Raw genomic sequence first — 26,666 nt, 5'->3', positions numbered from 1 at the left:
CATTGTTCCAGATGGCTGTAGTTGCTTTGGCGCCATATGTGGATGGTTCCTACTAGCGTTAATTAGAGCGCGGCCGAGAGCGGCGGGCATTCTGTTCGACGACCGCCGAGCACGCTTGTTGCTATCGCCGCCGCCGAGTCATTTAGCTCTCGCAATAAAGTTTCATTGAAGGCCTTTTGGCTGTCTTTCTGACTTCCGGCCTGCCGTCACTATTACGTGACAATATATTGGAGAGAATCAGCGGGTGTACCATATAGTGGAGCGGGATAGATTAGCCAGAGAGAGAGAAGAAAAAAGTCATCTCCGTGGTGCAGCAACCCGTTACAGTCGTACTTCCTAACCACCAGCCTTTGCATCGCCTGACATGGTTTCCCGCTTAAGTTTACAATTCCATTTCCAATGCATAGCTGCTTCACTGCAGGGGTCTGTACTGGTGTGTCGACAAATAGACACAAGGCGTGCGGGCTATTTCCGCACTTTTCCTCTTGTATTGAACCCCCATGCTGGCCTCGAACATAGAAACCGGGCGCTCCTGCTCATGCTTTAAATTAAAATACAGCGGCGAAATCTGCCAGGGGCAGTGAGATTCGAGCTCCTCTGCATCTGCAAACACCAGAATGGCTGATATGACTTTCCTCTAGCGCACTCGATCGCGGAACGTTATATAAATAGAGGGATTTAATTGAAAAACGTTGTTTGTTGAATGGCTACTTGATCTTGGCGTTGGTGTGGGCCTGTGGCTCAATCGTAGTCGCGGCGACCTATGCGGTTATCGATTTGGTCGCCGCCCACTGCCGTATATATATAGAACTCCATCCTGGGGTCTTCCGCCGCGTTCTCTTCGAGCTTCGTCCAGAGAACAGACGATCGCGCCAGATGGAAGAGGGGGTACTTGCAAAATGGGACGAATCGGCGGCAAGAAACAAGAGTGAGCAAGATGTGGGCTACCGGGGAACTAAGTGAGGGTAGAACCAGACGACGTGTCCCGCTGGCCCCAGAGCCGTGACGTACGCAGCACGGCGGAGCAGACGGCGGCGACGGCCAGCCATCTGCTTTCGTTGGCTAGAAGCCGCCGCGCTTCGTTAGCGCCTGACAGCGCCCGTGGCAGCGGCGACGCCGCGTGCCTGCCTGCCGCCGGCTATGTCAGCTCCTCCCCGCGCTCTTCCCTCCTCGGCTGGCACGGCTCTGGCGCGCAGAGTGCACACATGCCGACGTCGCCGCCGCGGTATCCAAGACAGCCCCGAGGCGGCGCAAAGTAAACACGCGCGTCCCTGACTCCGCGCCTCGGCGTGTCCCCTGTCACCCATATTGCAACAGGGAACGGCGCGCGCCGTGGGACCCACCGCCGGATGCAAGCGCGCCGGTGATTGCGCTTCAATGAGGGTGCAATACCTAGCTCTGCGGTGGGAAACCCTGTTACGGCTGTCGTGGATGTGCATGCCAAGAGCCGCAGCTTAGAGCGTAGTGCTAGCAAAAATAAAACTGTTTGTCTCGTTTCTCTTTTCTTTTTGCCTGCCTCTCTTTTTCACGGTGACAAAATTGCCTCTCCTGACGTCGAAGTTGTGTTTCCTCCACTCTATGCCAAGCGCGTGGTGGTTTCCAGTGGTCGAACAGGGCAAGTACTTTCCTTCCATTGCGATGTGCTTCCTCCGGAAGAGATGCTTGCCGACACCTCCCCTCGTGCAAGCTTCGCGTTCTCGCAATCGATGTGCGTGAATGGTACGCTCACCTTCAGTACTTGGCGCATTAGGGGATATGTACTTGCATACATTGGGGGGGGGGGGGGGGGGGCTTGAACAGATCTCAACTGCATGCTCCCGGGCTTTAACTGCGAGATGCGAAACATTAACGTCACCTTAACCTATGGATTTTTGCATATGCATTTGCTCAGTGACTTTGATGCGCCTCGAAGGAGGCGGAGTGGCCGCACGGCTCCTTCGTTTAAACGACTTATTTTTGGTCAGCTAAACATTTCTCTAATTCGGCTCAAGTGGCAGTTTGAGAATATTTCGCGAGCACTAATTGCTTGAAGCAGACATAGCAGCACTCTTCTCGCTGAGTTCAAGATTTTCTATACGGAGTGGAGGGGTGCAACATAGAGAAGCAAATAAACGGATTCCAGAAGAGGGCAAATACGGGCTGGTTGGTACATGTTTTACGAATTGGAAAAACAGCACAATCAAAGACGAGACACAAGAGAAGGACAAAACACCAGCGCTGGTGTTTTGTCCTTCTCTTGTGTCTCGTCTTTGATTGCGCTGTTTTTCCAATTCGTAAATAAACGGAAAACAACCACAAACTCGGACAGCGGATTAAAAAGAGTGCCCCTCAAATACATCAATTTCAGCTCGAAGGTAGAGTTTCCTCCGCACTTTTCACTTCTAATCGCAAATAGAAACAATGTGCTGATCTCAGACATTTTCTGCCAGATTATAAGTTGATGTTCTGCCGAAATTATTCGCGGGACTTATTTGTCGCGAGCTCTATGCGATTCGAAAACAACGCGAAAATTTGGTCCTTGCGAAAGTTAAGTCCTTTACAGTATATGGTTCTTCCCAGAATTCGTTCAGCTCCATCTAGGATGTAGCTTAAATGCGGTCGCTTCACAGTCCAATAGACACCTTACTATGCGTTAGAACTGGGATTCAAGCTGCAGGGTTTCCAGACATAGTGGAAGGATGCACTGATGTTGAGAGATTAGAATTTCGAGTGTCGTGACGCCATCACACGATACCAGTTATACTGAATAACCGTCGGAATCTCGAGCAGCATGCAGAGTCGTGAAACATCAGCTGTTGACGTGAATATGCTCTGTTAGAGGGCGAATGTCTAGTTGAGTTTAGATTGTCTTTATTGGAGTCTGTAACACATTATTTCGGGTGACACACGTACACTATCGCAGGGTAATGGTTCTAAACGCTACGAGTGGACATCGATGGCCTACGTGGAGGCAGCACTGCTGGTCCATCGACCGCGCAGAAGAGTAGAGAGCTTGGTTTAGCAAGAGTTGCATGCCGGAGGGTGACTTGTCATTTGGATCGATCCTGTCCTCAAAGCTTGGCAAAGGCGGCACTTACCAATTTTTTACGGAAAGCGTGCAAGGGCTTACAGCTGCGTGTCTGTGGGCATGTAGATGAACTCGCGGACCGCTCCCTGCGACTCACGTTTTCGTTTTAATTTCCCTTTTGAGGCAAAGTGCTGCTTTCGTCGATCCGGCAGCGTTCTTCTCAATAGTTATTTTTTTTTTTCTAGCGTGGAAGTATGAGTGCCTATGATGCTCGCGAACCATGCTCTGTACTGGGAACCGACTCTCCGGGTTCGATCCCAGCCGCGGCGGCCGAATTTCGATGGAGGCAAAATTCTGCAGGCCCGTGTGCTGTGCGATGTCAGCGCACGTTAAAGAACCCCAGGCGGTTGAAATTTTCGGGGCCCTTCACTACGGCGTCCCTCATAGCCTGAGTCGCTTTGGGACGTTACCCTGCTGAAAAAAGTTGTATGATGTAATAAACTCATACAGTTTATCATACAAATATCATAGACTTATCACACAAATCATCGAAAATTATCATACAAATGTCATACATTTCTGTAAAATCATACAGTCATCATAGAGATGTCATAGAATACCATACAAATTGTATGATATATCATTCAGATTGTATAATATTCTGTGATGAAGCCTCTATGAGGTTATTGCATCATAGAACTTTTTTTCAGCAGGGTAAACCCCATTAAAACTAAATTGCAGTCCTTAGTCCTCGCGAGGGATGTTTCGTTCGTGCAGAGGCTACCTGTAGATGGTGTCCCTTTTAGTCTCCGAAAGAGTAATGGTTGCACCTGTGAGGACTCGTTGTTGTGGCGCCGCAGTTAGACCCCACAGGACTAACCCCTGTATTAGTACTGCACATCATACGGGGCCCGCCGTCGGTGGTCGCCCTTGTCGCCGCCGGTGGCCGCCACGTTTGTCGGCGTGTAGACAGCGGGCGAAAAGAACACCCTTCGCTCCTGTTGCGCGGCTGCCAGAACAAGAAGAGCGAGCTAAGGCGCGAGAATGAAAAGCAGCATGACGACGCCGGCGAGGTTATTGTTGTGCCCGCTGCACGAAGGCGCAGCATTCCAGTCGTGCGCCGGCATTTCGCTCCACCTGGGCACCCGCATCGGGAAGGATAAGCGGAGGCTCTCTCCGGCGGTGGGCTGGCTGCCAGGAGTCAGGGCGGCCCGCGGAGCGAAAACGCTTCTGTCGCGCATTTGCTGGCGGAACGAGTTGCCATAAAGTTGTCAGCCGCCACTGTGCCCCTGTGCGACCTGTGGGGCCCAGCGAGTGTGGCATGCAGAGCCGGCAAGCCGCTCCCTTCATCATTATCGCGTCTCTGGAAGAGACGTGCCCGCCCCGCCGCGTTCCGCGGAGACGGCGTGTCTGGCGAGCTGCATTGTCTCCCTAGCCAGACTGCACGAGCGCCGGCCGCCGCGATCGCGGCGCTCCTTACGCCCACCCTGCAGAGGAACGCCAGGCTCTGAATCAGCGGTTGGTTTTGCTTCTGTCTTTGATGGGGAGTGATGCTGGGACGGAGACACGGGCGGAGGAAGTTGCTTTGACGGGGAGTTTGAAACTGTAGAGCAGGGACAAATACCCGGCAGTCGCAGATTTCGTCCGAGGAAGGGAGAACACGGAGAACGGAGACATAGACGCACGCACGCTCAGAGCACTACGAGGTTCACCTGACAATTAGAACCTATGACACGCTGGCACAGTCTGCTGGGTTGTCAACTGAGAATAAAGAGATGCGCAGCACCATGCAGTATCGCTTCGCAACGCCAGTACTTCGCCAACTACTACAGTCGAACCCCGCTACAACGTAACGCCGCTTCAACGAAATATTTTCAATTCCCCGTCAGCTCGCCATAGAAAGTGATGGAACGAATTTGTTATCACAACGAACCATTTTTGGGGCGCGTTTCCGCTTCAACGAAGTTTTTGCTATGCGAAGCTGGGTTTAAAAATCTATCTTACAATAAAACAAGCATATCATTGCCCATCTGTGTACTGCCGTAGGTTCACGCTGCTTTGTTTCACTAAACTTTCGCTTGTACCAATTGATCCACTCATTCAAATGCACATGAAGACCGCCATTGCTTGGTAGTGAGGACAAACGGGCTGACTGCCTTGCGGCAAGGCGCGGGTGCAAGCTCCCGTTTTCTTCCAAGCCAGAGCCGCAACAAATCCGTCGCCAAAGGACACAGCAGCCTGGCAACAGCAACAGCGCGTTTGCCCTAGTTTTTTTTTTTTTTTTTTTCACTCGTGCTTGTGCGCTGCAATCGACACGAACATGGCGACTTTGTCTAGGAAGCGGAAGTTCCTTTCACTCGAAGAGAAGGCACGAATTATCAGCGCGACATCCAGCGGCAGGAAAAAGGCAGATGTTTCAGCGGACTTCGGCATCTCACAGAGGCCAATGCGGCATGGGCAGCCCTTCAAGACTACGGAGATGTGTCGGCCGATTGATTACATCGCTGTTGACAATGAAGTGCTAGCTCACGAGGAGCTGAGTTATGAAGCCATAATTGAGGACGTTCACCACAGCGACGCATTATCGGATGATGGCAGCGACGCAGAAGATTTAGCATCACCATCTGCACTAAAAGTAATGGAAGCATTTGATGTGCTGCGCAGATTTATTGGTGCTCACGATGACGACGTCGCGATGCAACTGCTCATCGAGTGCGAAAGTCGCGCCACGGCACTCCTGGCAAAAAAAAAAAGCAGAAGGAGCTGACCGACTTCTTTGGAAATAAATTATATTTTGGAACTATGTTGTCCAATCTGACAGTGTTTTTGGGCTGTTTTCCCCTAAACGAAATTTTTCGCGCGCCCCGTCAGTTTCGTTGTAGCAAGGTTCAACTGTATAGTATGTAAACAGAAATCAGTTTTTGAAGGAGGCGGGAAACAATAGACAGTATTGCATTTAACATTCTATTTGGTGTCGACTGTTCCAGCAGCGGGCGCTATAACCCGAAATGATGCGGTGGTTGAGAATCATTTAAACATAATTGTTGGCTTAGATGATGGTGCACGAAGGTATGGCCCTGGTAATTTTTTTCGCGACATCGTACAAGCCCGTACATTAAGGCAAACTAATTACATCTTTTTTGTCCCTCCAGCTCTGCGTTGAATTATGTGTCTACTTCAAAACGTCGTCACCCATTGCAGGTAGTCGATTATATTACGTTCCCCCTTCGGAGTGTTCGCCTGCCAACGGGCGCTTCCCCATGCGGAAGCACGGATGACTCCTGATGCATCGGGCTTCGCTGGTCAGAAGACGCCCAGTCCAGGCTGCAGCGTTCGGTCGGCGCGAGCCGCTATCCAGGCAGGTGAAGGAGTAATGCCCTCTCCCGTTGCTGTTGTTTGCTGTATGCCGCAGACGCAGTGGCGGCAGACCGCCGCGGCAGTTCCGCTTTCGCAACGGCGCGCTCGTGACGTCTCGATCATACGACCAGAGTCCGGCGAGACGCACAACCCCCTCAGCCCTGCGCGCGCGTGCCTCCCCGTTATCTCATCAACTTGTTTCTTCGTCGCTGAGATTTATGCTCTGCTCAGTTCTGTTATGTTCGGAAGGCATATCAGGAGACAGCCAGACAGGCTGCCGTGAGCAATTCCTTTTAATGCGATAGAATTTAGGTTGGCGTCTTGCAACAACCACTTGGTTTCTCCGCAACAAAATTCTGATTGTTCGACGAGGTCGTGGCGTCACAGCATCGCCAAATTTGAAATTCTGAGGATTGAAATGTTCGAGTATCTACTATTGGATTATACTAACGCGACCTACTCTTTCACCTTAATCCACCCATTAATCTCCACTAATTCGCATTAATCTACGATGGAAGTAGATGAATGCACCCCAGCCCAAACATTTACGGTGTTCGAGGGCCTTAAAAAAAAAGTTTTGTCTCCCATTGGACAGGCAGCTTTTAAAATGAGAGGCGCAGGTGCTTTGATCGAGTCTGCTGGACGTGCGCACATTAACCCTGTGAATTTCAGGGCGCACGCCGAGGAAATGCGGAAGCTGCATTTTTTGCGGACTCCGGTGAAGCGTTACGACGCTGATAGCAAGTACGGCATCGCAAGTTAGCCCATAGTACCGCACCTAACAAATCGAGTAAAGCCAGTTTCAGTAGGCCGAAACAGTGATTGAGTTACTCCTGCATGCCACGAAATTCGACGGCTGTCCGCTAAGTATCCGAAGACCTGCGTCTCGGCTTTCGCACGATTCTCCACTGCCGTTTTCGTCGCAGTGATACGGTCGGCTTTGAGGCGCCGTAGACTGACAATAAGGTGGTGTATACAATGCGTCGCCCATCGCATTCCGATTGGCGGAGGGACCTGACCACCCGGGCGTTTCATACTGCGCTTCCGGCTTGGAGATTCACTTTGTGAAACTCTGTGAATGATTCGGAAGTTTCGCGGACCTTGTTAGGGCGATAGCTGTGTGTGGTGGGGCCGAGTAAGCGGCGTCAATGTCCTAACTGGAAATTTCCGGAGGATGCGGCTGTACGTATGCATGCAAACGCCGCACTGGCTGCTGTCGAAGGTGGCACTTGTCTCCACATAAAAATTGCCCAAAAATAACCGGACATCTGAGACATCATGTTGTACAAGACGGACGAGTATGTTGTGTATGCGGTTGGTGTAATGTAATTTCAAGGTTCTTTATTTGGGTGCGAGGCATGGAGCGCGGTTTTCAAGCTGCCGGGTCAAGCTTAGACAGAAGTTGAAGGGTTTGTCATTAAAAGCAACAAATTCAGCGACACTGACGAAAAAACTAAGGTAGTGAAGAAGGTATTTGTCACAGTAGTGTCATCCCTGGCAATCCCGCTTTAGTAGCAGTGGAACTCATCTGTGATGCTGAAGTACATGTGAACTCTGACTTAGGAGGGTTTAGAAAGTCTTCGTGTGTACCTCGACCGTGATCCCAGCCTGCTATGCACAAACTAGAAGGCACTCATGGGTTTTGGTCGCGGTTCCAAGAAAGATTCCATGCCGCCGCATCGCAGTGAACTTCACTCTTCTTCCCTGCAGTTTCATTTGCAGTTCGTTTCTCAGTTCACGGTTAGCTGCGTTTGAAGGAACACAGCTGCATTTATAGCGAATGATGAGCGTAAAATTTTAACTGATACTATAACTAGATTCCAATTTAGATCGGAGCAGTGGCAGCTGTCACCAAGCTAATCACGATAGCTCCTAAACCGTAACTCGTAATCCTCAAAGTCACTCGCGTCGCCCAGTGCAAGAAACCTCTGCTAACAGTTTGGCCAGAAATCTGCACATCATTCCGCCGACGCGCAACGAATATTGTGTGGTGTGTGGGCTATGCACTGAGCAGCGTTTGCTTCTCGCGATAGTAGCTTGGCAGGGACGTCGCCTTGACACATTGGGGCGTGAAAACTGCAACGGCCGCATAGTATCACCTCTCACTTAATTACTTCGACAGCCTCTTTGATCCGATACGAAAAATAAATTGCCAAGCGGCATATCCCTCTGTTGCGCGTCCATATCAACGGGCATCGCTCGAACTTGAGGCCACATTCTCGCGACGGTGATGGCGTAAAAGTTGGAACCGGTAGCTTCGACAATAACTGCCTTCCGCACTCGAGTGGAAGGCTTCGCGTGTCCAACCTTCGGCTGAGTGCCGCGCAGCGTTGCCCCGGAGCAAGCCGCGCTCGATCTCTCCTTCCGCCGCGCTGCGCTGCTATCTGGTTAGCGCGAAATCTTTGCAGATCTCACCGCCGCCTCTCCGCTGCATTCCAACCAGCCGTGAAGACTAACGTTTATATAAACGCATTCATCCACTTTAGTCGCCTGGTTGGCCTTGGCCACGTATAATGGTTGCGTGTTTTCCGACCGCGCGACCCTGTAGGATCCGCACGCCTCTCGCGTGTTGTCGTAGCGCAGCCATCGCGTGTACTTTTCTTGCTTCGAGCTGCAAACACACCGTCATGACTACCTCTACTCCCTGCGTTATGTTCCACTTAGTCGTGCGGTGTAGCAAAAGGGGGGGCACTTAGGACTCATCTTTAGCATGCGATAACCTTCGTGCGTCCATGCATGTGTACCACTTTAACATAGCTTGCCGAGCGCAAGACCAAGCAAACCTCTCCAGCCAGTGGTGAGGTGCGTTTCTGTTAATTGCGTGTCAAGCATTCGTGAAATTTTGCTTGGAAGAATAGGAAAGCGCCGTGCAGGCTCGCCCATAGAAAACGGCCATCGTGGCGCCTGCAGGGCAGTGCTGCTTCGGTTGCCGGCCCACATCGGCGCTCTTGTCTCAGATGCAAATCCTCGGGCTTGGGCCATCCTCCTGCCACGGAATGGCATGCATTATCAGTTCGTTACCTCTCTAGGGCAGTGGAAAGGGGACAGCGGTCAGTTATGACGCTGGTGTTGTAGTTGTACTAACCACCCCGAACGAAATGTTCACACGGTACATATGCGTGTTCAGAAGCGCTTAAATTGGTTGCAGAACGTAAGCTGCCGCATATTTCGCCTCAGTCGACCCTGCGACCGTTTCGACATCCCAGTTGCACCTCGACACTCCGAACAAACTGCTCCCCGTTCCGATGTTTCGTCCGCGGGGTGGCGGGACCGCTGCGAAGCCGAGATATTTAGACGACATTGAGCGTTTAGCTGCAGGCGACGCTCGCTGGAGCGGCGACAAACGCGGATGCATTCGTGCGAGAAATGCGAGTCGCTCTCGACGCGCGGGCGAGTGATGTGAAGGAAAAAACAAAAAAGGAAACGCGGCTCAGCCTTGCGCTTCAAAAAATCCCCCTCCTCGGACAGGCGGCAGACGTCGAACGAGTCTTTATGCATGCATTAACCTTCTGTGCGTTGTTTTCCTTTGGCCGCGCAGCTGTTTGGTGGCCATAATCGGTATCCTTGTGCGTGTCATGGACGCACATTCGCAGCCTCTCATTACGGCTGCGACCTCGCATTTTTGCTGCCGCCCACTCTCTCCCCCTCGGAGTTGCAACTGTCGGTAATGTGGCGTCATACCATCGTTACAGTTTTCCTGTACGCACTGAGCGCTTCTGTTGCATCACCTGCTGTCGTGATTGCGTCAGCAGGCATGCACACGTAAACTGTACGCAACCCTGCAGCTGATTACGAAACTTTTCTCCTGCGCGATCATCGCTACGGTGACCCGCAGCCTATGCTGTGTACAGTCATCATCAAAAGCAAGCAACCCACAAAAGCTGGCATCGAGCCTAGAAGGAAAGGAGGGGTACAGTTTTCTGCACCCGACGCTAAAAATTGAACAGGCCAGCACCCGCCTCTTTCCCAACGCCCCTCCCATGCATCCTCACTATCCAGAGCTTTGAAAGGTAAGGAGAACCGCATCGTGAGCCCACACCACAGCGCGACGAGAGTGCTGGTCACGGGCACTGGCCTCTCTACTTCTGAAAACGAAGACGGAAGCGAAAACTTCTTCGACAAGATTATTCCATTTTTGGTGGCCATTCTGTTGCGCGGTGCCCTGCCTTGGAGCATTTCGGATTTTTTTTTTTCCCCGCTCGTGTGCACCTTGTTTGTTTTCCTCTCTCCTGTGCAGCGCCCTTTAGTAGATCTTGCTGATCGGGTTTTGTTGCGTGCGAAATAAACGTTAGGCGTCAGTGTCACGAAAATCGGCGCGCATTTAAGTAGCCAGCGCAACCCTAACGAGAACTCGCCCGCTCACGCCGTAGAAAGTACGAGAACATCGGAGAAAAATGCACCGATGACAGCCGGAGGGTGCTTAGCCTTGTACATGTTAGGTGATGCCTTCTCCTCTTTGCCCAGAAGCGGCTGCGTCCGGTCAGAGAAGAAGCTTTTCAGAAAGTGCGCGAAAACCAGCGAGGTGACTGATAGAAGCAGGCTGCTGCAGATCGGGGAAACCAGCGCTGCAGGACGAGTCGCAGAGGATGAGAAAAGAAAGGTGGTGCTGTATTATCAGTGGCGGTGCACCGTGACTAGGGAAAGGGGGAGCAGGAAAAGGAAAGAGAGGGAGATAAAAAAATTGGTATTAAAATACTCCTCCACATTGCCTGCTTCATTCCTTCTCTCGAAGCACACGTTTGCTTGGGGTGGTTTGTATCTTCCCTCCACTCGAACCCGGATATATCGAATTCGAAGCGGATCGCGAAATAGTTCGATATATCTATCATTCTATATATAAAAATGGCAATATGTAAGCTTATCTGTAGCCTGCAAGCAAGAATACATTGCACCCGCACTAGTGACGAGATTCTGGCAGCGACGTGCCGCACACCGGCGTGCTGGCAGCGCTCCGCTCGGTAGGCATTGGTTGGCCTAACCTGTTGCGCATCGAAGCCACAGCGGACGGTTCGTTGAAACTAGCCGCTGCTTAAAATAGGATGTCTTATTCCGCTGTTAGTACGCTATAAATAAGATAATTGCTGATTAAAATTACGGTACAGTTCGTTTCCGCAACGTCTTTAGGAGCGAAACGAGCGACGCTCGCCAGGCGGGGGCCACCGCTAGCATTTAGTTAGGTTTGCTTCACCCGGTGACAGCGATGCGGCACTAAAAATGAGTACAGGAAATCAAAGGCCACCCTCAAGCACAGCCCACGTTCTCCTCGTGACGTCTTTTCACAGCGCTAGCGCAACAGGTGCCCAAGGCCGCGCAGCCTATCTGCTTCTGCACGCGAAAAGTGATCGAAATGCGTCGTATAGGAGACGTGCCACTTGCGGGGGCGCGGCTCGCAGTTCTTCGATATATCGAATGACCGGCAAAATTGGTATTTCTATATACTGCGCGACTTTCCTATACTTGTACACAGGCTTTTCAAGGGGGTTTTCTGTGTTTTGGAGTTCTATATATGCCAATAATTAGAAATATCCGGGTTCGATATACCCGGGCTCGACTGCAGATGATGCTATATGCTTAACATTGTATATCACCGGTGGGATGAACTTACTTCTCCCAAAATTGCCCAACCTTTTGTCAACTTACTGATTCTTAAATTTCGCTAGATTAAAGGTATAATTAGAAAAAAGAACTAAACTTGGAGCTATTGTATAGAAACAGAGATTATAGCTACTCGTAGCTGTCGTAGACACATGGGGCGGTACCTATAAAACGTATTTAGAATCAATTTTGCGCTTGCAGAAACGTGCTGTTCGTACCATAACCTTCGCAAAGGCAACCGACCCTAGCCGGCCACTCTTTCAAGAACTGCGATTACCGGTATCAGTTGCATACAAACTAAAGATAGCTCAAATAATAAGCACAGTAATAAGAACTAATGATCCATTTCTTCTTGCACTGTTTAGATCGCCACTGAGACAAACAAGAGCCGCCACTAATAATAGAGTTAACCTACCGCCTTGTCACAACACTTACGGTCAAAGGCTATTAGAGTACAATGGTGCTCATATATGGAACGAGATTCCCGATGACATCAAACTCAAACATAATTTTTCGGCCTTACTGGAAACATTTTTCTTCTCTGTCCAGAGCTGTGGGACTAAATACCTTTGTGTTTGGACATTTTAGAATATGTTTGTTTTTCAGAATATGTATGCGCTTTACATATTTGCAACTCCGCAATTGTAGTATCTCACGTCTTTTTGTACATGTGTATTTGAATGTCTGCCATTTCTTGTGTGAATATCTTGTATTTGGACCTTTCACTAGCCGAGCTGCCTATGGGTCCAATCAGGTTTCGATGTATTGGTTTCACAAAATAAAACGATGATGATGAAACAAATTCTCGGTGGCTATTTGCTTCCAAAAGTGGCTAAATCTTGCTACAAAACAGCTAAATTGGCAACCCTGGGGGGGACGTGATTGCGAGTGAGCGCGCACCTCGCCCGAAGACGCCGAAAGTCTGTTACGATGAAAGTAAAGGCGCAGTAACTGTCTAACGCAAAGCGCATGTGCGTGGCCGCGTACTCTCCTCCCATCGTATGTTTTGGATGTGCTTCCCCTCGCCGCAGTGCGGATGGAGCAGGCATTCTTTTCCAACGTCGCAGATGCAACTCTCGTTGTTAAAGGCAACGAGCCTGTTTATATGCCTTCCAGCGTTGAGTGCGCTTGCAGCTTCTTAAGACATGGTGCGAGTCAACTTTATGCCACAGTATTTTGGAAAGCTTATTGGAATGTCTCAAACAGGCGTCCGGTCGAAATTAAGGCCCGACACAATACCGCTACCACAACAGTCAGTGCGTGGCACTTAGCGCGCGGTGCGCCGCCGCTTCGATTCGTATCGGCTCGTTTTTATTCTGCTGTTTTTACCCGAGACGTGCAATTTTCTCGCCGCGGATTGAGCCGCCCACTTATGACGCCGAACCCGGTTGGTGTCGCTAACTACACTTTCCAAACGTAAACACGACGCCGAGAGCTCTCGCTCCCCTTTTCCTTCTTTTTTCTTGTTTTCTCCCCACGCGCATTTCGTAATAACACACCAGGCGCTCCGCGTCCGTGAACGAGCAGCGCCGTTGTTTAGTCTGCGAGGAGGCAATTAGAGCCAGGAAGGAGGAGGGTGTCCGCCTGGCTGTTCGCGCATAATTAGAGTCGCCGCTGCCTTTTCTTCCACACAGAGCGCGGTCATCGTCTTGCACTCGTCTGACAAGTGCGTTCGCAGAGCGTCCGCGGGCGCCGGAATTTCTGGGGAAGACGCGCGTCTCGTGTTACGCGTGAAAGATCGGCCTCTGTCCGGTAGTTCGCATAATGGAGGCCCCAGGAGCGCTGATTCCGTAAGTACAAGCTTCTCTGTTCAAGTATACTCTGCTCACTTCTGCTGCCATGCTCTTGACCCCGTAGTTCATAAACGAGGTGTCCCCGTAGCTGCGGACGGAGTGCATGACGGTATGCAGTCCTCAGTGGACGGCTATTGTTTGGTTTAGTCGCTTTATCTTTAACGAGTGCGACAACTTCTAGACGGGCGCTTCTGCGTTCTCTATCGTCGGCACTCAGCTATTGCTCGAGACGTATCCATCGTCCTGTTATTGTAGTAAGAGGCGCGTTTTGCTGCTTGTCTTGGCTACCTCCTAACGCGCGTCCGTGCCTCTGTCGCATCGAGGTACCGCAGTGAAGTTCCGGGTTTGATGTGGAGAGTGTTGAATGTGTTCGATCTTTCGACGCGTTCCTCTACCGGTTGGACCACTTCAACTCCCCTCTGACGAAGAGCAGAACTGCGTCACCCTGGCTCCAACCTCGTGGCGGCCTCTTTTACTTCTGTTTCCGGTCCACTGTGTAGTCTCTGAAATGGGTAGCTTTTGAAATGGACTGCGGTAGAGATAGTGCGTAATTTGGCTCAGCACGGGCAGCGCCGTGCTCTAGCCAGCCCTTGCCTGGCATTGGGGTATCTCCTCCTCGAACGGATGAAAGTGCTTGCACTGCACGCACAGTTAGCTGTATCACACTATGGCGGGCTCGGCTTGTTGAGAGAGCCAACGTCCGCGCCTGGGGGTTCGTTCGATCCGACTTGGTCGCAGGCACAGTTGATGCAGGCCGCAGGAACGCGCTGTAACGCGCCGCGAAGGACGGCCTGGGTAAAAAATGCTTGGCGCACGTCTCCTGTCACAGTTGCACCGTGCAGGGCCGCAGCTTCAGTTAGGTTCCGTCCAGCGTACGCCGGCGCGACCATGGGGGGTGTCGCCCTCGACAGAAGTGAAGGGGCGGGCAGGCGCGCTTGACCACCGCACCTCGTTCTGAGCGCGTTCCGCAACGTCTGTCGGCCGTGTCCAATTTCGCGCCGAACGAGCCTCCACTCCCCTCTCTCACCCGACGTCGCTGCGTGGCCTTGAAGCACTTGCGTGCCGATGATTAATGAGGGCCGCGCGCCGATGTTTGATGCAGGAAGTAGGGCCGGGGCGTTCCTTGTATCTCGCCTCGATCGTGTTTACAACCTTCTGTGCGCTCGCCCTGCTGCGATGAGCGCGCGTATAGCAAAAAAAAAAAAAAAAAAAAAATGGTAGGGTTTTAACGTTGTTAAACCGAGTAGGACGCGCGGGAGCACTTGCGGCAACACCGCCTGAAAGGCAACCGCATGTAAGCTCTTACCATTTGCCGCTATCGGCAGCCGCGCGCGGGGAGAGTTGGGAGGGGGGTAGCGCGCAGACAGAGCAGCTACGCAAGACCTCCGCCGCTGGCGCTGCGTCAGAGGTCAAAGGTAGAGGCTTCGCAGATACCCCGGGTTTTTCAGCTTTGCAAGTAGCGCTTTCGCGCTAAAAAAAAAAAAAAAAAAAAAAAAAAGAAAGGAAGGAAGCCTGGGCGAGGTGGTGCCATCGCTTTTCCTCCACTTGCTGCCGTGGGTTTGACCGGAACTTTCTTTTTCACATATGCGCTTAATTTGCAACGGCAGTGTGGAAGAGACGTCTAACTTACACTGCACTCTAAGAAAAAAAGGTGTGATCTTAGTCTTTTTGGGGGGTAAAACACTTGTCGCTGAGCTGACACCTTTTTGGCGGTAAGGTTACGCTGTTTCTTGGAGACTAAGTATTTATGCTCTCGCACACAGAGTAATGTTACGCTCTAATAGCTTAAACTTGCACTGACATAAGAAGAGTAACTTTAAACCAATTAGGTATAACATTACGCCTTTCTAAAAGGGGTAAATGTTAGCCTGAAGAAAGCATAAACATATCCTAGCATGCAAGGTGCAAGTTTGCACCTTTAGCAGGTAAATTTATGATACGTCTAGAAGTGCAAAGTTACTTTGTCAAAGACTAAACTTATACCGTCATAAACAGAGCAAAGTTTGCACCCCTGTGGTGCAAGCTTATGCCCTTACATGATGGATAAAGTTACCCTTCTAGTGGTACAAAGTAATGCCCTACTGCAAAGGGTATCTATGCACTACTCAGTGGTGTATTTATACTGTCCACACGAGAGCATTATTACCCTTCTGTAGCGTAAACCTGCCCACTGAATGCAGGACTAAAGTTGACCCACATGGTAGAAACCCGAGTCTTTCTGGAAGTGCAGGCAGTGTCCAAATGTTGCGACGAATCTTTCATGTGAGATGGTCTGTGTCATTGTGTTCAGGTGCAGGTACTACTGCAGAATGTACACAAAGAATTCATAAACGAATTGGAGAAAGAAACATACCGTCATATTTATTTTGTCACATGCTACACCATATTACAGCAATGGCCCTGGCAGTCTTCTTCATACAGGTGGAGGCAGTATGTACCATGTATTTGACCTGCACAGAGAAGAAAACATATAATGAATTTTGCAACCACAAAGCACAGACGACGTGACCATGGACTTAGTTAATTCAAGTCTAAAAGTGTAAACCACACAAAAGGCAGGGATAAAGGGAGATGCATGAAAACAATTCCACAAGTGCAGGCTTCTGTTTATTAATGAGAACCAAAATCAGAAACAATATGCAGGAAAAACAAAACATGTCTTAAATGGCAGCTACTTAATCACTCACATATGCTGACATTATCACAAGCACACTGGCTTCTCAGGAAAAATCCAGAATATTGTGCCCAGCTGCACAGTCAGGCTGTAGGCATCCTGGATGCCAGACTAAGAAGAGGGTCATATCAAGAAACAGAAAAACATGTGCATGAAATGGAAACTACTAAAAGGTGATAAAATGAAATGCCGTTTAACAAACCCTTCTCTCCATTCTCGTGTGTTTAGTTCTCCATATCTAGAGTGGTTAAGGTTTCATACAGCCCTTGCTAACAATTTGTCTCTAGTCTCTGATGCCATTATATGTTTGTTGCCCATACAGTGAATTTTCTTCCTAAAAGGGAAGTGTAGGTGATTATCTGAGCATCAATGAGTGATACCTCCAACAGTAATTTTCCCTGCATATATTACCTGTGAATTCATTTCCGATTAGCAAACAGCAGGAAGCTTGTGTCTGTAATGGCATTTCTGGGTGCATTCCATTGTCACAGCCTTTTGATAAAGTTTAAATACCTGGTGAAAGGCCTACGCACAAAGGCTATGCACTATAAATTTTAGTGTACAGCTCCTGTAAAACAAGGAAAAGCTTTGGGCTAAACGTGAAATAATAGCAAGGGCAACTTACACATCTAAAGAGTTGTCTCCACTCATGAGATAACGTCATACCAAAAAAAATTATTTGGACCACATTATAATAAAGGTATCTTTTATTCACGTTCATAGCCTGTTTCATACTACACCTCTACATTATGCCTATGCAAAAAGCTTTTGTTATGGACTGGCCTTCACTGACAGACTACATTAACTACACAAGCAGCATAGAACAGTCTCCTTCTAAAGCACTATTTTTGCTTGAGGAAATTACAAATCTCGTCTTTTTATTTAGACAGTGCCGCTTCATCCAATGCTTGCAGCATATGCAGCAGCAGTAATTCCCATGAATTACATTTTGCCGGCACAATAGAATGTAACCTTTACACATCTTTTCAGATGCTCAGCATAATGAAATTGTAAACACTGACTGACAGCATGCAAGAATGGCTATTAAAACAGTTGCCTTCCACATCTGCTGTCACATGCAGGGCACGTGAGCTTAATTACATTTTAAGTTCACTCCGATGTGAAATAAAACTAATATGGGTTCATGTGAGTTATTGGAAATTATTCACATCAGTGAACAGCACCTTCCTACTCAAAAAGAAGTGTGAACACTGCAAAGAAGATTAACAGCCTCACGTAGCTGCATATCACATTAAGCTTCACATGCATAAACGGTGCTAGTCATATTAGCTTGGTAGCATGCCACCCTGCCAAGCATTACCATAACGGTGTGTCATTGTTTTCTGACGCCAGCAACATGAATTGTAGGCAGCACGTCTCAAACTAATTCAATATGAAATCTTTGCTTAAGGCCAGCCTACTTTTGCAGAAAAAAAACTGCACTTATACTTCATGCCATAAAAAGTGGTCACGATTATTCAAACCATTATTTAAAAATTCTTTCAGAACTAAGTCCTTGAAAACACTGAAAAGCTCTAAAATCTAATAGAATGGCTGTAGCTGTGCAACATAGAACACTATGTTCACGGATGGACATCAAGAGATGATGAACAATGTCCCACTTACATAAAAACATACATACCACACACATCTATTCCCGGCCACTTGTACGGTTTTGAAGAATCCAAGCTGAACTTCGGTGCTAGGAGTGACAATGGCTGTGCACCTTTGCATCCCTCCTTCTCCCAGGTGCACTGCAATAGAAGCGTCATTTATAGCATTAGTCTAATGGTTAGTGATAACTTATATGTTCATTAAACCACATAATGGCAGGCACACATGCTTAAAAAACGACAGGAATAGTTTGAAAATGAGAAACAACTTTTTATTCCAAATTTTATCCATTGCATCACTTGCACATATTTATAAGAGGCATAATTGATGCAATGCACTGGCACAAAAGCCTAGACAAACTTCTACAGCACAATGGCCTATTACCAGTGAATTGTCACTAAGTGCCTAACATAATTAACATATTTTCTAACAGCCACTGCAGAAAAAAGAAAGAACTATACTGTTACTGCTTAAGAGATTGACAGTATTCATTACAGAATTTTTTTTTCGTCGACAGATTGCCGCAGTGCAACCAAAATCCTTATTGTTCTAAACAGAAAAGCTTATCGACTAGCGTATTCTTCTATTCAACCTCTTACAGCGACATCAAACCTAACGTCTCACTCTTTCACAAGAGAATACAAGAGCACAAAAAGAGGTGACATAGACTGTACGCTTTTGTGAGCTAATGTTTGGCCACCAACTAGCCCCGACCTTTTCACTAGTAAAAAGAACTAAACAAGTCCACTTTTCTCTATTAGTTCGCAGCCTGAGTGAAGAGTCAGCTACATATCAACTTAACACCATTAGCACTCGCATCTTTCCATTTTAATGCAGTAAAACTGCTGCCATGATAAGTCACATTCTGGGTTAGCAAAAATATTGCAAGGTGTGAGCGAAAACGGCCCCATGCCAGGAAGCGCAGAGCACAAATGAGCTGCTAATTTCTTGCCTATGAATAAATAAATTTCACGTTTACTGTTTTATCGTCTGCTTGCTACTCCGTGGTAAAGAGAAAAAAAAATTGACGCTGTCCATTCGCAAAAAAAAGCGGCCTGGCAGAAGGAGTTGCCTTGTAGCGCTAAAATTTTAAAGGGATTACTGTCCAATAAGAACCACATACAGTGCTGCGGTAGATGTGAGCACTGCGCGCATTACGTGCCACAGAAGCGCGCACACTAATTTACTCGCCCCTTTCTGAACGGAGACTGCGGTTTGAACTTACCTTACTGAATGGTCGTGAGCAGGGACAAATACTTTGCGTTGAAGAGACGACCGGCAATGTTCTTTCGCACAGCAGACGAAGGATCAGAGCCTGCAGCGAAAGAAAGCATGAGAAAGACGCCTGCAGATTGCGCCGCTGCGATCGTGTGTTGTACACGATAGGCTCCCTCCGGCCGCACGCGACCGGCTCAAAACAAGAAATAGCAACAAGTAGCGGCTCGCGCGCACAATTCATGATAAAGCATCTTTACAGAATACACCATAATTTAATGGCAGGAAACAACCCGTATGACCAAACGAAAAGGTCACTTACTTGTAGGGTTGAAATTTGGCGCGAAGAATACGTACGATGAGCTGCGCCGCGACGACCTGGCGTGCGCTGTTTCTTCCAGGCGTTCACTCTTTCGCGAAGATGTCGCCCACTGCAGCATCACACATCGATGAAGCGTGCACGATGAAGTAATCGCTGAGCACAAGCGAACACGAACGCACACGGGCCACACAGCTCAAAATGAGGAATGCGCGCCCTGACTCGCACGCACGACACCCTGCAACAACTACGACGAGCGTCACGTGTAAGCAGCGGCTTCGTCTTCGACTCTAGGGGAGGAAATAGCCAATCCAAATAGACAGGCACGTGACCGAAAAAGAGAAGGAAAAAACTACAAGCCACTGCCATTGCTTTGCGCCTTCTTTTGTTCGGCGAGGCGACGCGCTTCCCCTCTTTCCCTTTTCTCCGCTGACTGAGGGAACCAGTGCTCCAAGGTCATGCCGCCCGCGTGCGGGGCAACAGCCTTCGGAGCTTGCAATGTGCGGGTTCGCTTCTTTTTGCGTGCGCCGCTCTGTCCATGTGGTACTAATTTTTCCGCGCTCTTTGCGTGCTCACAGCTCTTGTGTTCTCGGGTACAACGAGCGCCTTGCAGTATGCGTTTGAAATATTTAGTGCAGCCGGCTGTTGCGCAGATGCTGCCGTAAATCTACGATGTATGCAAAACAATAGTTTTCAGAGTAGTGGAACGTACGTTCTCGTCAGCTCTCATTTACTGCCGCACGAGGAAGGCACTGCGAAATAAATATCAATAAACTGCCCTTCCTGCACTTCTGAGTCATTCATAGAACTATCTAAAAAAGCGATGTAAATGCTAGAGAATTACTGATTCCACGTCAGATACAATAATAGTTTGCAATACTGGTATGACATTTCAGCTTTCTTTTTGCTTATGAGGCCGCACGTGTTAGGAGAATTCGAAAAAAGCAAAAAACCAGCTCTGGTTCAAAAACGCGAAATAGATACAGCTATAGAAATATGGATTTATTAAAGCCGCACCGAGTAGAAAGAAGTTTCAGGCAAACAAAGGGGGGGGGGGGGGATTCACGAGATTTGAACTTTTGAAGAATTGGCGTAGAAGAGGGTTTCAAGCGGCAGTCGACCACTGCTGATGCAGCAGTTCTCACCTCTCATCGTTCCAGTGTTCGCGAAGTTCTCAAAATATCTTCAAAATGGGTCAACAGAGCAGAAATGGAGCACTGCCAGCGCTATGCCAGCAAGCACCCGTTAAGACGCTTCAACCGACTAGTTATTCGGGCGATTCCGTCTATTATACGCGCTTTCATTTTATTCAATATAGGCAGTTGCCACCGCTGAATTTATGCTTTTGTTAAAGATTGGTTCGTCAGTGCGATACAATGTGTCCTTTAGCTCAGTTTTATTTGTGCGTACAAGACAAAAGTCTCAGTCATCCGAAGCAACTTACGATGATGAAGGAAAACCTGCCAGTTTATACGCCGTAGTTTCATTTATTTTCGAGCTTGGGTCTTCGGGCTGCGTCTATCTAGTGCAATGTACTGTTTAGTGCTTATCATTAACCTCTAAAAGAAAGAGTTATTTCCTGACGCATGAACCATTTCATAAGAATTCACAATGCACTGCCGCAATATAAGCGCCTTGATTACTGTTTCCTCTGGCACCCGGTTTGTTGCGGAATTCGATGCTTCCATAGCACCACAGTTCGAAAAAAAAATTGGAGGCAGTCAACTTCATTTCTGACTATCAGTACTACTTGACTGCATTAAAGCTGCGCGGAACAACCTAAAAGCTAAAAGTTACGTACACGTACACTGAGTTTAAGCTAATTTCTGCTCTTGTAGGCGGGTAGCACAATTTCATACGCAAGAGAAGTTCGAATAGACTTAAATCGCGTTAGTCGCCTCGCTCCCTGTTTATAAATTTAATATAAGCTGAAATTGAACTGCTTCAATGTGGAACACTTGTATGCGCCAAAACATGATCAGGAAATGCAGCTATCTCGAAAACTGATTACTATGGGCTTCGCTATCTTGTGCCGAGAGAAAGGATCCCTAGATTTCTTGAAAAGGAAACGTAGAAATGTCTTTTACGCTGCGTTGAGGAGTTTACGAGCAGATGTACAAATGCTGGTGATCTAATAGTAGACCAGCAAAAGTGCGACTCTGAGGCCTGGCTCGTGTCTTGGTAAAAGGGCTCTAAACAAAAAAGTACCTATATATATGGAATGTTCAGGCCACGTTCACAACTCAGTTCAGATGCAGAATTATTCCTTCCCTAGTTTCTTGCATTTTTGTTTTTCAGCGTTGTCAATATTAGTGGTGAAGATCACGCATTTATCAGCGAGTAGGGCTCTTTTTGGTTGTTGAAATGGAGCAGAAATATGAGAGTGCAATTTATTCGGGATTTGCGTTACACTGCATCTTCAGCTAACATAAAATTACTGCGTCAACAATCTCGCTCGTTCGTCCGATTTTGATTTATTAACTTGTATGCATGTTAACCTGAACCCTTTCTGTTATTCGTCTGTTATTTGCTCAGGAACATGTGCCACAACGAGGGGTTATTCGAAAAGCAGTGCACGTTATTCGAAATTGTACGGAGGGAATTTAAGCGCCCTGGCGTTTATCGTACGCTATTAGAACATGAAGAACAGCGCTGACTAATAGAGCTTACGCTGGCTGTGAAGCAAAACTGTTCCTTTTAAAGCTTTTATTACCGCTTTAATAAAAGCTTAACCACAAGCCGAAATTATAAGTGCAATAATTTTCATGCCTCTGGTGTGTTGAAGCGCTAAACTGTTGATTTGGTTCAGAGCTGCGATTGGTCAAAGGAGTAACACAGCACCGATCATGCCGTCTGTCTTTGCTGACTTACTTCTTTTTTAAAATGATATCCAATCATGAGTATGAGAGCACATGCACCGAATATTAGTGATTATTTTGGTCGTTAGCAACCAAGAGCATGTTTGCATGCGTGATGGTTGTCGTGGCCGATCGCGGCCAATGCACCTTTTTTCAGTAACGTTCTGTGCATCCGCCAAGCCGCCTCGTCCGCCATTATTGCCGACCATGTCAGGCGGAGATGGGCAGAAGATCGCTGTACGCGTTCTTCGAAGAAATAGCTTCTGGTCCCTTGAAGAAGCGAGGAGGCGCGGTCAGTTTCGCCAGCGCGGATGAAAGGATCAATGCAGTGGGGGAGCGTGAGCCAGAGTAGCTCTTAACTATTGTCCTCAAAATAACCCCGCCACCCCGCTTTCCGGAGAGGGCCGTCTTCGAGAGGGGAGGCGGTGAGGGCTGCATACTTTGCTGTACATGTCTTCGCGCAGAGGGAACACAGCTGGTTTGAAGAGTAAAAAAGGGGGTAAGTTTTCTGAAAGAGACTAACGGCCTCCGCCACCTCCACACGGGTGTAACGATGCACTCTGCAAAGTGCATCGTTAGTCCATGCGCCTTCAGATAGCATAAGTCGTGAAGATGCACCCTTCTTACACCTTTTTTTCTTAGAGTGTGATCGCCATTTCCAGATAACATGGAGTTGTTCGTCCGTTTGTTTTCTTAGCCTGCCGCGGATTCGAGGTATTCATTGAGTGAAAGAGCGCGCGGTGAAGCAACCCATTCCACAAACGCCAATCCTCTGGCCCGTTTACTTTCGCAACCGATCTGTGGTCGACGAACTGAGCCGCTACCGCAACACCGCGATACACGCGGAAGCACGTCGAAACTTCTGGCCTCGGTGGCTGAATGGCTGAGACATCTGTTGCTGAGTGCGACGTCAGTGCACGTTACGACGCTTGGTAGAAACTGGGGTGGCACTGCCCGCTACGGCGTCTCTCACAAGCCCAGGTGCTGCTTTGGGACGTTGAACCCCGCATGCCGCACCAGCTGCCATACACGTGCGTTGTCTTCGCTTTTTTTTCAGCATTCCGACGCATGGCGGGCCTGTGGAACCTTTCGGCCCATAAAATCCGCTGCAAGGCGTAGCGTAACGGAACGAATAGTCGTGCCCATATTTCAACTGCGAACAGTTTTGCTTTTAACGTTTCTGTTGTCCCTGACACAGCGAAAGAAGCTTGGCCCGCCTCTGCCTTACTCGGCACGTCTCAGTTCCAGCCAGCGCTTCCAGCAGGCAAAGCATCGCCGGGTGGCGCTGCTGCGCCTGATGTGCAGCGCCATCTATGGGAGAAAAGTAAAAACTGGGGCGCTGCTCGCGCTGCTCGCGCTGCTTTCACCACGCTACACCACGCTTCTTTGCACGCACGCCCTCTTGCACGTGCACGCGCCCGCGCTGTCGCGATCGTTCAGATTGACGCGCAGTTCCGCAGTGCAAACTTAATTAGGGGGGGGGGGGGGGGACTGATTAGTCGCGTCTGCTGTGCCCTTGGGGGTACAGACCGCTGTGTCGTGCCCTTGAAGGTGCAGATCGCTTGCGATCAGCCGATTACGTAGAGAAAGTACGCGCTGCGCGCAACTGCCGCAAACATGATAAACGTAAGGAAGTGCGCTGAAAGACTTCAAAAAGCAGTATCTAGTGTGGAAAAATGTGACTTAAGTACAAATAACGAAAGTTTCCGGCTTCGTTCGTGCCTTAGCAACTCTTGTTCTTTCATCACGATAGCTTCCTAAAATTGGGTTTACTCGTGCACCGACTGCTGCGTTGCGGTTGAAGGGAATCGAGCTTATGGAGTGCACTTTAGCGAACGATAAACTCAGTCCCCAGTGTGCTGTGTCGTGCAGTTTTCCCGCGCCGGCGTGCGAAACAAATGCGTGTTTCACGAGTGCAGCTAGATGCCAAACTGCCGCCGAGCGTTTTGCTGGGTAAGTGGCTCTGTGCCCTGCAGCATAGGTGATTTGTTATACGCTGTAACGAGCTTCCGGCAGTTCGGCGGAAGTAGCGCTCAACGACTATAGAGGGTGCCCACTCGATAGCTACGTCATAGCCTTCACTTCTCAACACGGGGGTGCTTTATATATTATACGTATACATGGCCTTTCCCAGGCTGTCCATACGTCAGTAATCGCTATAACGGTCTCTGCTCTGTACCCTAGGCCGATACGCTCACTGAGTGTTCATGCGCGCACATTTATTGGCCTCTTCAGCTCAGGGCTGGCGTACTCGCTCTTTTTTTTTTTTTGCACGCAAACCTGCGCCCCCTCCTCCCCCCTCCCCCTCCCCCCCTCGGCTGCCGCCTGCATTGCAGCAATCAGCCGCGGGACTCGCCTCGTACACCATCCCCCGCCACTGTCGACGCGACGAGTGATAGCGCGCAGGCACGGCTCGGGTGGTGACGCGAATAGAAGGACGCAAGAAAGGCTTCCGTTTTGCATGCGGGGTGGCCCTCGGGCGAATTGGTCTCAATGCCTTCCCATTATCCCTCGTCTGCATGAGCGCAGTGCTTCTGCGCGTGCCGTCATCTCGTTTGGTTTGGGCCCCCACCAAGGTTTCCGCTTGGGTCGCGTGTGCGTATGCGCGGCTTCGCCCGTCGGCATCATTCGTCATTGTCACCGGCCGGCGCCCGGAGGAATGTGCCTGCAGCCGTCCGCTCATTAGGCCGGCGTTACGTGGCTCTGATTTCCCTTTGGCTCATTCCGTGCGCCCTCTAGCGATTTCCCTGCCTCCGACGTGGTTGTGAAAGCGAGGAGGCTCATCTGCTGCGCTCCGCTGCCCTGCCGGGTTTCAGTATACCGTTGACAACCATGGCTGCACGCTTGGACTTACGTGTCGTGCTTTGCGAGGCCATGAGAATGGCAAGGGCAGGCTAAATTTTGGCGTTCGACGATGGAAACGCACGTTCGCGCCGCTACGCGTTTGTTTTAAAAGCTATAGTGCGAAGCGCTCACCGCAGATGGCAAAAAAACAGAGTCGGTGATGAAGAGAATCTGACCGTCTCATATGCCATGGCGGTTCAAATATTTGCTATACATAGCGCCTTGGCAAGCTTTGCGTATACAAGAAATATTGCAGGTTGGACATTATGGAACACAAGAGAGGTATCTCAAAAAACGTAGACACTCAAAATTCGTTTTAATGCGTAGTAAAGCGCAGGGCCATGGTCGCTCGATCTGTCCGGCGGCCGTGGCAGAGCTTACATCCACGAGACACATCCTAAATCGGGCTGCAGGGTTCGTGGTCTTGAGAAACGGAGGAACAGTGCGCGAACACGGGGCGTAGGCGAAATGAACACGCGGGCTTCCAATGAAATATTGGTTGCCGTAGCTGTGTCTCGTATCTCTACGCTGCTTCATATTCTGGCAAGGCTTATTCGCTTCGACTTATTGCAACGAAAATTTCTCGCTTCAAGGAAAGCAGGAAGGAAAAAAAAGAAAGTCCGCTTTAGCAGCGCAGCTTTAAACCGTGAGAGCTCAGAAAACCAACGGGGACGCTTTGCCGGCTACGCTTTTATGAATATTTCTAGGAGCGCACAAGTATACGGGTCAACATAGAAGTATCTGCTAGGTTTCAAACGTTGCAGATGCCAAGGTATTTCACTGGCCGGGTCGAGCGTTGCCGAACTGTGCACGTCGGGAGCACAAAGAGGCCAGCGCGAAAGGGGAAACCGTGCTGACCCGCGTATTGTACTACGGTCGCGGCCGACACCTCGGCGCCCGTTTGATTTACGGGAGCCGCGTTAGGTCTCGCGTTCCGGGCGCGGCAGACGGCGGCATCGCTTATCCGGAGGAGCGGATCGTGTTCGGCGCCGCACCGTGGTCCGCGTTTCAGCGACGACGCGACGGATTCGATGACGCCGGCGACAACGGCCGAGGAGCGAGGCGCAGCGCTCGCCGACGTTAGCACGCGCGCGCGTCTTCCCGCGTCGAGTTCGGCCAGTTGTGTATCGAAGCATGCTGTTTTGTAAGCATTGGTCATTGAATAAGTCGAGCCGTGAAGATAGTATCTACCACCGATTTAAAAGACGCTTGATTGGAGCGATAAGGCGTTGGTTTGGACTATAGCTAGTGCGTGTTCCGAAATTTTAGCGCGATATACCAGTGGCAGTACTAAAAGAGGCCCCCCCCCCCCCCCCCTTCCGTTAGCCTTTGCAGATTCTCCCGAACGTCCGTTTTCGGGCTCTCTAAGAGCGAGACGTAATTTTTGACG

The 26,666-nt window shown here is 49.4% G+C and overlaps 1 protein-coding gene across 5 annotated transcripts in view; it reads left to right on the top strand.

Moving 5' to 3' along the window:
• Nucleotides 1-26,666, top strand: part of Pde11 (Phosphodiesterase 11) — a 376,721-nt gene that overhangs the window by 264,982 nt on the left and 85,073 nt on the right. Inside the window, exon 1 of one of the 5 annotated variants that reach the window (XM_089581358.1) lies at nucleotides 12,489-13,749. The exons of the other annotated variants lie outside the window; for them this stretch is intronic. The gene's annotated coding sequence lies outside the window, so the exon portion shown is untranslated. Of the gene's footprint in view, nucleotides 1-12,488; nucleotides 13,750-26,666 lie in introns of those variants that run through there. 5 annotated transcript variants of the gene reach the window in all.

The sequence above is a fragment of the Amblyomma mixtum genome, chromosome 3, assembly GCF_055824585.1.
Source record: "Amblyomma mixtum isolate Tamu chromosome 3, ASM5582458v1, whole genome shotgun sequence".
Lineage (NCBI taxonomy): Eukaryota > Metazoa > Arthropoda > Arachnida > Ixodida > Ixodidae > Amblyomma > Amblyomma mixtum.
This window is presented reverse-complemented; position numbering and strand designations above follow the sequence as displayed.